Here is a 12,613-nt window from a genome sequence, read left to right as displayed (position 1 = left end):
GATTATTGGCCTTAGGGAATTCATCTTATCAGGCTTTTCTCCAATAGTGGAAAGCTTCATATTTTCTTTATCTATGTAAGGGAAAGCTGAGATTCAGCAGTGATCACTTAATTCCCATTGCTGAAGCTTTAAACAAAGCACTAAAAGTTGCAAACATTGAAGTAAGGTTGTATTGACTGTGAGCGCTGGGAACGGAAACCCTGCAGTAACTAGGTCGGTTGATAGCTGTGGTATTGTCAGCATGCTACCCATTAATCGCACCGTAGAAAGGACCGTAGCAGCTTAAGCAAGTGTTGACTAGTACTGCACTGATCACTATCTCCAGTCTGTCTCCTTCTGTGCCATTGCCAACCCACGTGGTGTGTTTTTAACCCTTAAAATACATTTTTTTCTGTCAATCACCTCCACTCATTTCTTACCTTCGTCAGCCTTTTTTATAGTTCTGTCTGGTATTTATAGAGCCCTTTCTCAGGGATTAATCCCCAAATGTAGTAGCCAGTTGCACTGTTTGGACAAGCATGAGGGCAGCGCTGAGGGGAATGTTGTGTTTTGTACAGGTGTAAGGGAATACAACGTCAGGGATCTGTTTATCCGAGCTGCTCCATCTCCAAGACTGCAGCAGCAGCATGTTCTTTAATCCTGGGGCAAATCCAAGTTGTTACTTTTTGGTAGCAGCTTCCAAAACCATCCTTCTTTTTGGCCTTTAGAAATGTCTTCTGGCTACACTTCACCTGTTTTCATTAAGTTAATTACCTGCTAGCTAAATGAACTAATTAATCTGGTGAGAGCTGAAGGCTTGTCTGTTCATGAGGTGTTTGACTATTGTCTTTAGTTTACGCATACTGAAATGGTCTGTGTCGGTTCTGCACTGCCTTGAGACAACTGGTCAAAATTGCTACCTGGATACTGATATTCACCACTTTGCTTTTGCATGGTAAGTTTGTGGAGCAATGTAACGCCAGCAGCTACTGCTTATATTTATGTATCTCTTTTGTACAATTTGGCCAGTTGAGATCAGACGTTGTTTTGCATCCTGCCCTTACCTGTGAACCCTCTGTTGCCACTGATCATGCTCCTTGCTTAAAGGTTGATCTGTAGCCATTTTTGGCTGCTTGTTCCTGCAACAGCACATTGTAACCGTGGCATTTCAGCACTATAAAGCCATAACAGGCCGAGTGTATCTGCCCAGAGTGGCCAGAGGTCCTAGGCCTTGCCTTGAAGAGAAATATTCAAGGAGCCCCTGGGAAGAGCCATTTCAGTAAGGACATACATGGAGCCATAATTAAGGGGAGGGCCAGAAGGAGTTACCCACCAGCAACAGATCAAGAACAAGGAGCTGAGGCACTCTTACAACAACAGCAGAGATATTTCTGACAATTCTTCCTCTTTGGCTTTTGTTTCCCACAGTTCCTGTGCTGGAGCTAACAGAGCTCTTATGAATCTGTCAAGTCTGAGAGGGACCAGGCAAGAAACATGGGAAGATGCAGCTGTAGAGCTCATGACAGCTTCAAATAAGGGAAGCCAGACGAGGACTGACAGGAGTTTTTCTGGACTGAGAAAGAACATGCTGAGCCAGCCTGGTATCCCACTGGGATCTGAAAATTTGCTACTCTAGGTAATGATCAGGTTGCTGAACTTGCAGATGGCAATGGCCCCATGTTTCTGGGCTAGAAGGGAGCTCTGCTGCGAGTGTCCTGTCACTGCAGAGCTCTCACAACTCTCACAAAGTGCAGCCTTGCACTCTTTTTCCTCTTCTTCCCAATCATGCACATTTCAGGAGTCTAAAACGGCGTTGCTACAGGGGTGGATGATCTATGGCCAGGTGGCTGGTTTTGGCTGCTCCACTTTCCTCTCCCCCTCATGCTGCCAAAATTACCACCCGAGCTGCCTAGAAACAAGCAGATAACTTGCAAAACAGCAGCCTATTGACAGCCACGTCTTCAAATTTCAACATATTTCCTGACAGCTGTGGTAGGGAGCAGTCTTTCTTTGGAGGCAGTCTGCATGAAGGCTAGTCCCGACAGGAGGAGGATACGATAGCAGAACTTGGAAAGTTTGTGAGTTCTACCCAGAGTCCCAACCATGCAGTCACTTCGACTGCACAGCCCACTAAATACTGCAGGAAAAACCTTACAGTGCAGAGGATCCTGATGGGAGACACACAGCTGTTCAGAATACCAACTGCTTAACACAAAGACTGTTCCTACATGTCAAAGCAGAGATCAGGACTCCAGCTGGACACAGATACCAGGAGCTATTTTCTAGCACAGCACAAAGTAAGATCACTGAGACTTGAGATAATCTTGCCAGCCCCAGAAAGTTGCTAGATTCTTGGTCTGTGTTTTCAGTACATTGAGCTAATGTTCACTAACTTAAAATAGCATGTCCTCATTTTAGCTGTAGGGAAACAAATGTGATTTTTTTTTTTTTTTTTTTGAATATACATCCAAAATCTGTGGACCTGATTTCCTATAAACAGCAAGCTAGCATATTTGATTCATCACACTTGAACACTCTCCTCTGAGCGAAAGTCACCTTCCATTTTAAAACCTGCTCCACGAGCCTTTTCATATCCCTTCCTCTGGGCAACTGTGGTTATTCAAATTTAGCAAATTTAGCAACCATGATTTTGTTTAGCTGGAGACTAGCCTTAGCCTGTCCCATCCGCTTACTTTTGAAGAGCACCACTTATTTCAAGAGCACTGTTACGCTGTGAGTGCTGCATTTATTATCTTCCAAAATTTTGCTCTTGGACCATTTTTGTTTGTATTTTAAGTGACTGAAATGTTTCTGGAATAATTGATGTACTCCAATTTTTTTTCTTAGGAGTATTGGAGTAGTCAAGGCACAGTGTTAAGTATCCCAATGAGTGACTCCAAACTGTGCTTTCACCTTATGTGCAGGAGAGATCTCAGCTCACCAAGCTGTGTGAATGCCAGATCATTTGGGCTAAGAAGCCAAAGGCTGGTTGTTACCCTAATCCCATTACTCCCATGTGTGTCACTGGTTACAGATGTCAGCAAGCCCTAACCCTGATGTCTTGATGGGCCAGCTGAGCTTGAGAAATCTTTGATCCCCTGCTCATAGACCTTTGAGGAAGCAGTGGTAAAAGACTACTATTTAAATAAAATGTTTATTCTATTTGAAGAAGCTGAATTGCAGTCTGGAGGTGCAGTATGGTCACTCCCAAAGCTGTTGGCAGAACAAGCTGAGACATGACTTCACTCTGTATTTTAAGTCCTTATTGGCCAAGATGAGATGCACCCCCCAAAAAAGCTGGAAGGATTGAAGGCTAGCAATGGGGCTAAAGGTAAGACTCATACAAAATGCAGTAGCATGGTATATGGTAGCTGGTGAGCACTGTAACCGGCTTTCCTCATGCAGAATAATCTTTCCCTTTTTCCTGGAAGAAGGATGTTCTTTCCTCTACATCTTACACTACTGTGGGTTTTCACATAAGTGCTTCCCCTTTTCCCCCTCAAGATATTTAGTCTTTGAAAATCAGCATTTCCTATTGTATGTTTATCTACTTAGACCTGCAAACAGGGAAAGAAATGTCATTCTTTAAAGTTAGTTTCTTTTTAAAAATAAGAGGCTTATTTTCTTTTAAATTAGTCCTGAATACTTTCTGAAAGATTTCTTTCTGAAAGATACACACACACACACACACACACAAAAAAAAAAAAAAAAAAAAAAAAAAAAAAGCTTTCTCATCAACATCAGACTCCCTCTGGCTTTAGTTTATGTAAGTAACTATTTGCTTGGGTCATCTGTCTAATGCTGGCTGCTGTGCCACCCATTTGAATTTAAAAGCATCTTCTTCTCTGCATTATTGGTTCATGGCCATTTATACACAAATAATTATCCCTCTAAGTAGATTACAGCTTTGATCTCTCTAAGTGGACACAAGGAACTGGTCCTGCGCTAGACAAAGTAGAGGCTTGTTGTCCTCGGTGATATTTTGATCTTGTATTCCTTGTGCGCCTCAGTCTTCTGCTGCAGCCACGCTCCAGCCTCCAGTGTGCCAAGGTAAGAAACACATCTCCCATAACTCGGGCACTTGTTTCACAGCTGATTGAAACATGACCACCAAAGATGCTATTGTAATGAAGGAGAGCTATTCTGTGCAGCAAGAGCTGGGAAATGCAGTAAACTGTCATTTGTAGTGAATTATATGAAGAAGCGTGCTTGATGTTAATGAGCAGTGTGGACGTTGGTTGGACTGAAACTTCAGGTCTTGAGTCTATTCATAGAATATGCTAAGCGATCCTGTGAAATGCTGACAGTGCAGTTCCAAACCATTGGAAATAAAGGTAATTTCAGATTTGATTGAAGTCTAAAGCAAATCCAAATTTTATTTTTCCTTGAGGCTTGTCGATCTCAGCCAGTTCTGAGTACACATACCTAACTGATGAGTTCACACTCCGAGTGAAGCTACAGAGCTGCGGCTGAACTCTGCTTTGGCTTTGGACTGCCTGAAACTCAAATGCTGGTCCCAAGGTCAGTGCAGTCCTTTAGGTTCATAAAGATGGATTTTTTTTCTAGTTTGTAACACAGATTTCCTTCTCATGTTCTAAAAACGAAGTAGCCTAAGTGCTATGTAGGCACAGAAGAGAGCAGCTTGGCCTCCACACTGCTTTGCTGACGAGGCTCAGTCTTCTTTGTTGCCTTCTCTGCAGGACTAAGTGTATCAGGCTTGAAACCCACATGGACCGAAAACAGAAGGAAATAATTCAAGTGAAGCCTAATCTAAACATGCTCACACCAAACAAGATTTTTTTTTTTTACTGCAGATCCTAACAGGGAAAGGGAGCAGGAGTCTTTACACAAGGGGGAGACACATTTTGTATGATGCCCACAACAACTCTCAAAATAAGAGTAATGTCTTCAGAAATTTGTTTGACTACCGGTATAAAGTAGCTTCTGCTTCTGGCTGACACAGAGTCACTTACCGTTCTGTCTTGTTATCTGGAAAATAAGAACACCATTGTTAAATATTATTACTTTTGGAAATGAGTGTTTTTCACTGGCAAACTGAATCTTGAGTAGTTCATTCTTGGGTTTCCTTTTTCTGACATAATGAAGGGCAGAATCAGTTGGCTTCCTGGTGACTGATTGCTGAACATTCAGATCTTGCTCTATCTTGGGCGAAAAAAGCAAACTAGAGGAAACAGCAATTTACATATTTTCAATAAATAAATGTAGAACTTTTGGTCAAAGTGCAGTTTGACTTAATATGCCCGCACACATGTGCTCCCCTATACAAAGCCAGTACACAATTCTGTCTAATTTCCATTACATTTTTTTCCTCCAGAGGTATTTTGTTTAGTGCACGGCTACAGTTTAAATTTTCAGTTTGATGGTGATGAACTTAATGTCTGATGAACTTTAATTTTAGTTTAAAAAATTTGATTATGCTGCCAGCTAATTCTGCGGCATTGCTATAGCAGCCAAAGTTTCAGCAAGTTTTAAAATACTATTAAAAAAATTGAGCTTTTGTAATTTTTCAGCAGGGTGTCTTAATTTTCTCTTTTGCAAGAAATCCAAATTTGCATGAAACTAGTTTTTAGACAGCAGTGTTAGTCAGCTTTCAATACAATTCCTACATTAATAGTAACTGTAACTCTGTATGACGTGAACCACGGAGCTCAGGAGTATGAAAGTGCTGTACTTCACAGCTTCCAGCTACCTACAGCCAGTGGAGGAATTAAGCTGGTAGATTGCTGGTAAGTAGCTGAGCAAGTAGAAAAGTATAATCTTGTCGGAAGATATGTTGTAGAAATGCAGATTTTTGCTGATTATTGCCAGGAGTAACAGATCAGTATTGCATCGTACGTAACTGAAGTGTGAATGATCTAAAGTTAGAAGTGGTGTAGGTGAATTGTTAATATCTTTATTGCATGAAGTGTAATAATTTAAAAAATAAAAAGTGAAGTGCTGAAAAAGCTGTAGCATTTGTTGATAAGGAAAGGAAATTACTTGAGAATGCTTTAACTGCCTGCGTACTGTATTGGAAGGTGCTACACAGTTAGGAGCGTGGGTGGTCGCCAGTTTGTTTTTTTATAATAGGAGTAATCTTAGCTGAACACCTTAACTTTCCCTCTGCGGATATAGCAGATTCTTGGCTACTTTGGACAGAAAAGAACATCACTATTTTACAGACCAATCGCTTCTTCCCCGTATGGTGCAGGCCGGGGTTTCGTGCTCAGTAAGAGCGTAGGCGGCGGGCCCTGCGCACCCCGCAGCGGCCGGCAGCGCGGAGCGGCAGGCGCGGCGGCGCGGCCGGTGCAGCGCGCCGGGGAAGCCGTCGGGGATGAGGGCACTGGGACAGCGGCGCGGGGCCCGGGGAGCAGCTCGGAAATGCTGCAACGCTTCGAACTTGGAAAGCCCGAGGGATGCTTGTGCTGGCTGGCGCCGGGGCCGGGAGGCAGCGCCCGGCTGTGTTCAGCGCTGCTGAGCCTCGGGAGAGAGCCGAGCTATGAGGTTTGGTGGGTACGGTATTTGAGAACGAGGGGACCAGAATCATTCGAGACTTGAGAAAACAGGTGACTTTTACAAGTTTGTCACTTACAATTTTGCTCCTACTTCAGAAATAATAGTTTAGCTCTTCTGCCAATCTACACTGATTTAAAATAAATAAAAATATCGGTGTCATTTCCCCATTAAAAAGAGAATGAAGAATTTTCATATTCCAGGAGAATTTCCATTTCCATGATAACCTGTGCCCAGTGAGAGATAGAAAAGCTTTAGAATTTCACACGTCTCCTCAGTGTGCCTCAGTGTTAGAAAAAAAGATGGTTATTCTTAGGTTTGTTTTACTATTCCTTTAGAAAAATACATTAAAAAAAACAAAAATATAACAATTATCTAAAAAAAATAGACAGATATTTGGCTTTTTATTGCTTCCTGTCTACAGTAATGACCTGTTCCTCATTTCATTTCCCCTCCCCTTTTAAAACTACAAAAGATTATCTTTTGTATAAAAAATGTTAATAAAAAAGGCTAAGATGATGTATCATACCATATGTAGTAATTTTACATTTTACATTTTTTTCCTTGGGGTTCACTTCCATATTGATCTATATTAGAAATCTCCTAGTTAGCTGTGACATGCCCAAACAACATGTTCATTATCAGAAATCCGCCAACTACCCAATCTTATTTTTAGAGCCATTTCTGTCTCATGATTCTGCTTATGAATAGATGGGTAGGGAAGGGCTAGGATCACAGATTTTGCAATGCATGGCAAAACAGCACGTGTTGAGGTAGCTACTCCACGGGAGTCTGCAGACTTTCATTAAGTGTGTTTTTTCTGGGATTACTTTAGCTACTTATTTGTTTCCTTTCTTCATGTGACAGAGCTTGGCCCAGGATGAGTGATCTGAAGTGTCCTTAGTCTGGGGTAGGATTTTGAAGGGAACTGAGTTTTGCTTATAGAAGTACACAACTCTTGTCCTTTGAAGTAATCCAGATCTGGAGATAGTCACATTTCAGGCCTCGCAGCAAGTGCTTCCAGCACTGTTTACCAAGGAGTGGGTGATCAGGGTGTTGTTCTGGGCTAGGATTTCGTGTGCTGGCTCTTACGGAAGAGCTGTTCCAAAACAGCTGGATCCACATGGCTGCTGTTGCCACATCCCTCCCTGTCGGTTCATGCCCAAAGTAGCCACCTCTTTCCAACAAGGCACGTGTGTTCAGGCTGGGAATGCCAGACTGGTTAGTCCCAGTGGTGGTTTCTGTATATTCCAGGGCTTTTTTCTGTGCCGCTCTGCTAGTGCAGAAGGTCTGGGGTCTAAGGACAAATTTGTCAGTTGTCCTTCTGGCATCCTGTGATTTCTCTATTTTTTTGAAAGCCAGTACCACAGTACCATTTTCCAAGGCTTGCTAGTCAGCTTGGAGAGAAACCACTTCACACCACAGTGCCAATGGTGGATAACAGAGGGAAGCAGCTGTATGTGCTTTAGAAAGCAGTGCCATGCTATTGAGCGTATCTGGCAACTAGGAGAGGAGGAAGAAATTGCGGAGCTCTTGGTGAATTAATTCTTCTTGAATTAACTTGATGTACTGAAGCCTTGCTGATGATCAAAGTGAAGGGGCAGCTGCAATTGTAAGATGACAAAGCATGTGGGGTGGCTGTTCTCGCACGTGAAAGCTTGCTACCCCACAGCTGCTATTAAGTAACCACTGCCCAGGCTGTAAATTTAGGATATATTCCTTGACTTGTTGCCAGACAGGTGTGTACAGAGCCAGAAGTAGCTCGTGGCATGGATCTGCAAGTGTGGATGTCCTTGGTAGCTTTGTAAGACTGAGACTCCCAAATCTGGGACAAAGAGGCAGGTGCAAGCTGCGGGGCTGCACCAAGGCTGATGGGGCACGCAGCCCCTGGAACTGGGCTGTAAAGCTGGAGGCGTGCAGGGGTGAGCACAGCATTTGGCTGTAGAGGATGTCCCATTTCATGCCCCGTGACAGGGCCTGCCCTCCTCCTGCTGCCTCCCTGCTCCAGACCTACACACAGTGAAGAATCACTGGCCGGAGTGAAGGCTAAGGACATGCAGTGCCAGAGCAGAGCAGGATCTAGAGTAGCCAGCCAGAAGGCAGTGAAAATGGAAAAGATGAGTAAGTGGTGTCTGGGGGGACGGAGCCCGGGCTTGCCAGGGCCCTTAGCTATTCACGTGCCAGGGCAACAGTCTGTGCTCCAGTTGCCATTTCCCCCCGCAGCTGCCGTTTTTAACAGGTGGTGGGAGGAGAGGCTGCAAGTGAGCAGCCTGGGGAGGCTTCCTTCCAGCCCGGGTGCTTCTGGCCACTGTTTATCCACAGCAGCCGAGCGCAAGTCAGTGTCACCCACAGCAGCCACTGGGCCTTCTGCGGGGTGATGCTGGAAGTTTTGTCCAAAGTCAAGGAAAGGATTTTAGCAAGTTCTGTTGTGTTCTCCGGTCTTTTATCACACAAAGAAATTTTGTTGTGCTTTTCATCCTGATCTAAATCCAACCTCTTCCTCCATTAATGCTGTTCCTGTACTCCTCTTCTTTTTCACTTAAAACACCTTAGTCAGTGCTTTTGGCTGCACACTGAAAATTTAAATCCCTCAATAGCTACTGAGCTCAGTCTTGTCCTCTTCCTTACAAATTGCTTTTACTGTCATCTTTCCGTTTGTTCAGTAGTAACTGTTGTTTGTAGCTTTGCTGAATGGCTTATTTCACTACCTTGACATTTCATGCAAATTTGCATTGATACCTACTGTATCGATGTTGTCACTTCTCAGCACCTCTTTTTGAAGCTTTCTGTCCACTAAAACTTCTATCAATGAGAAAATCTATTTTCTTGTGCTGAAAAGTATTTGTTTCATATTTTTCATTTATTGTACAGCTTTTCAAAATGCTCCTTCTATCGCTCATTCATTATCAGTTATTAGCCTGCACTTGTCCTGCATCTTCAGCTCATGTATCTCACTCTTCTTTTATGCTGCGATAACAATCCCCATGTTACAGTCAGGCTTTCTGCTGTTCACTTACCAGGCCGTCTCTGTTGCCCTCCGTTCTGTGTGATCAGTGATCAGTGCAAGGGGCTCAGCTCTTCGACTTTCACCTCCCTCTGTAGTCTTGTCGCTCGACTGCTGCAGCTCACCTTCTTTCATCTGTTTCTTCATTTAGCTCAGACACTTCATCAGATGGTTTAAGATGAGTATCCATTAGCAGTACATAACTATTAAGAGATACCATGGATTTCCTTTGATTTTTTTTTTATTTGTTTTCTATGAGTATTGCTATTTGAAAACCAATGGATTTTGCTTAATTCTAGAATCTGATACAGAGTTTAGGAGCTCCCCACAGCAGAGGAAAGTTCTCGGGACCATACTGGCACACAGCTTCTCAAAATAGTTACGTCTTTATCTGGAGGAAATCCCACTGACCCATTTAGGTGGCATGCTGCATTATTGAGCTGTGTCTGAAAAGTACCTGATGCTGCTGGTACTCAAAGCTTTTGCAAAAATTGTCAAGTAGGCCTCTAATTTTAGGATTTAAGTTTCCCAATGCCCAGCTGAAGATGCCTTCAAAATCTCCAGAATCACTGACCTCTTCAGAAAATACTGGCTTTATGAATAATTTTCATTGTTAAAAAATACTAACAAAGCTTTATAGAGATGAGTAATCTTTAATAATTGGTTTTAGCTTCTTAGGAATCATGCAACTGCTTATTTTGAGAGAAGTGCTCAGCACAGTTTGTGAAATAACAAGCAATCCCCCTGCTAGCATAGGAATGAAGACAATACGACGTAATAGCGACCCAAATATTCTTAATTTCAGACATCCTCAGTGACGTTTGCTTTCAGAACTGCAAGTGCCTGGATGTGACTGCATATATACATTACATGTGTATATTATGAAACAACTGATTGCTCAATGAGTATTTTTAATTAATATTTTCTTTTTAAATGCCCTATTTATCCTCTTCACACAAGGTATTTCTGCCACGTGCTGTTCTGATGAAGTAAATGTACTACCTTAAGATAGCTCCTTCAGGCCAATTCATAGATACCCTCTTCTGATTTTTTTCCTCCCACTGCTCATTCCTTTATTCCCTCTTATGTTTCTGAAGTGAGCTGTACAGAGCTGTATTAACCCCAGCGGTTAAAATTCAAAGGACTGGGGCAGACGAGAGAATATATTAGATAAAATATTTATTTTAACCAAAAATTTTTCTTAGATCATATACTTTTTACATCTAATCTTTTTGTAACAAATAACACTTCAGGTTATTAGTATTTTTATCTTCAGCAGATGAAATTGGTTACTGCAATACAACTGTACTTTATGAAGTAAGCTGGGAGCTGATTTTTTGTTGGCTGCTTCTGTTGTTTTGGGTCCTTCTTGCTTTTTCAGCTGGAAAATGAAACACTGACAGAACAGTCTCACTTACAATTAAATCTGTTAAGTAGTTTTGAGTTTTAGCTCAGCACAAAATAGATTGAAGGTTTCAGCTGTTTAATTTTTTAAGTGTTTTCTTAATGAAAAAAATTTACGTGCACAACCAAAATTGACATTTTTCAGTCAATGTTTAGAAACATTGCCTTCTACTTAGTAATTCTATCTCTGTTTTGCAAAGCTGAAATTTGCCTGAACCTTGGGCAAAAGTGGAACTCATCCAGCCTATGAAAATCTGGGACTGGCTTGTTCCAGAAAGGATCAGTCCTGGAGACCTGCTGCTCTTCCCGCCGTTTTTGGGAAGGACCACGGTACCTGCCAAGAGGGCGCAAGGCTACGTGGGCCTCCCCGCGAGGGCGTGCAGAGGCCGCGGGACAGCCAGGGCATCCGAAGGGCAGGAGCTCAAAGGTAGTGCGGGATCTCGGAAAGGTAAAGACGTATTATGCTCGCGATTGATACCTGACATTTAGGAGAGGGATGCAGCTGGCTGCTAAGAGAAGAACGCGTGTGCCTTCTTCTTCCTATCGCGATAAAGGCAAGAGGAAGATGAACGCACACCCGCGGCTCCGCGCAGACATGGCCCCGGGGACGTCTGCCCTGGGGCGCTGATGCATCTCCTCGCCGCCTCTGCAGAGGGAGGGGCAGTCCCGGCAGCGCGCGGACAGGTAAACCCCGGTGGCCTCTGTCGCCCGGCCTCTGCGCGCCCGTGTGGCTGTTGCTGCTGTCACGCCTTCACTCGTCAGAGCGCCGGCGCTCGGGCGTGCTGCCTGTCCCGGAGGCTCCTGCTGCTTCAGCCGGGCCTTCCAGGAAGGCGAGCGCAGCCACCTCACCTCTACATCAGCTCCCTGCTTTGCACGAGGCCTCATTTAGCACAGGGTAATGACCTTACTTTAAGCACGCACATCCCTGCCCTTGCCTTGCCGCTCGGCACTGTAGCTATGCAAGTTTGCTTGTGCTAAAGGGCAGAGCAAAAATAAATTTCCCTACTCCCAGGCATGTTCCATCACCCTGTGTTGGAGCGTGGGCTTGTGTCCAAATAGTTTGGATATGAAGTGAGTTTTGGGCTCCAGGACAGGCTCAGACCTGCTCTGGATTTGCACTGTGATGACACCAGGGCCCTGGGTTCACATTTGTGCTTGAGCGGCTGCCGCTGCTGCGAGCCGCGGCTGTGACAGCAGCGCTCTTCTCTTACTGCCTTAAACCAGACCTTGCTTTTCTCTAGTTAGCAGGAAAAATACTAAGTTTTGCGTTGAGCAGGAACTAGTGAAACGCTTTGTGAATTGGAAATGCCAATATTAGCTAGGTGAGGCTGTAACTGAAGTAGATGAAGATCCTCTTTTGACTGCTTGCGTGTGTGTGCGTGCAGGCGGATCCCATATTTTGGGCACGCCGACCGAAAAGCTAACGCGGATGCTGCTGCTTTCCCCAGCCCGGCTAACGGGCCTTGCTGAGGGTCACCGGCCAGGCTCCCCAGGCCTCGCCATGGGCCTCCCACCACAGAGGAGCATCAGTGTAAAAGCTGCCATCTGAGCGCAGTATTTCCTGCCACGGCGCAAAATTTGGCGTGCTCAAGATGAGCAGTGTTGTCAGGAACACCCGTCTGGGTCCTTTCCGTTGTCACCTTACAAAGGGGAGCGCAGTCACAGGGGTGACAGCGGCAGGAGCGGCAGGCCCCCTCCCGGGGCTCGCCGAAG

At 44.2% G+C, this 12,613-nt stretch overlaps 1 long non-coding RNA gene across 1 annotated transcript; it reads left to right on the top strand.

Annotated features, from left to right (window-relative positions):
* Positions 1 to 2,787: 2,787 nt before the first annotated feature.
* On the top strand, positions 2,788 to 5,219 carry LOC146595249 (uncharacterized). Its single transcript, XR_014895977.1, has 2 exons — positions 2,788 to 3,310; positions 4,370 to 5,219. It is a non-coding gene; the product is annotated as an uncharacterized LOC146595249 (long non-coding RNA).
* Positions 5,220 to 12,613: the final 7,394 nt, after the last annotated feature.

The sequence above is a fragment of the Rhea americana genome, unplaced genomic scaffold (assembly GCF_003343005.1).
Source record: "Rhea americana isolate MKP2758 unplaced genomic scaffold, rheAme1 scaffold_231, whole genome shotgun sequence".
NCBI lineage: Eukaryota > Metazoa > Chordata > Aves > Rheiformes > Rheidae > Rhea > Rhea americana.
This window is presented reverse-complemented; position numbering and strand designations above follow the sequence as displayed.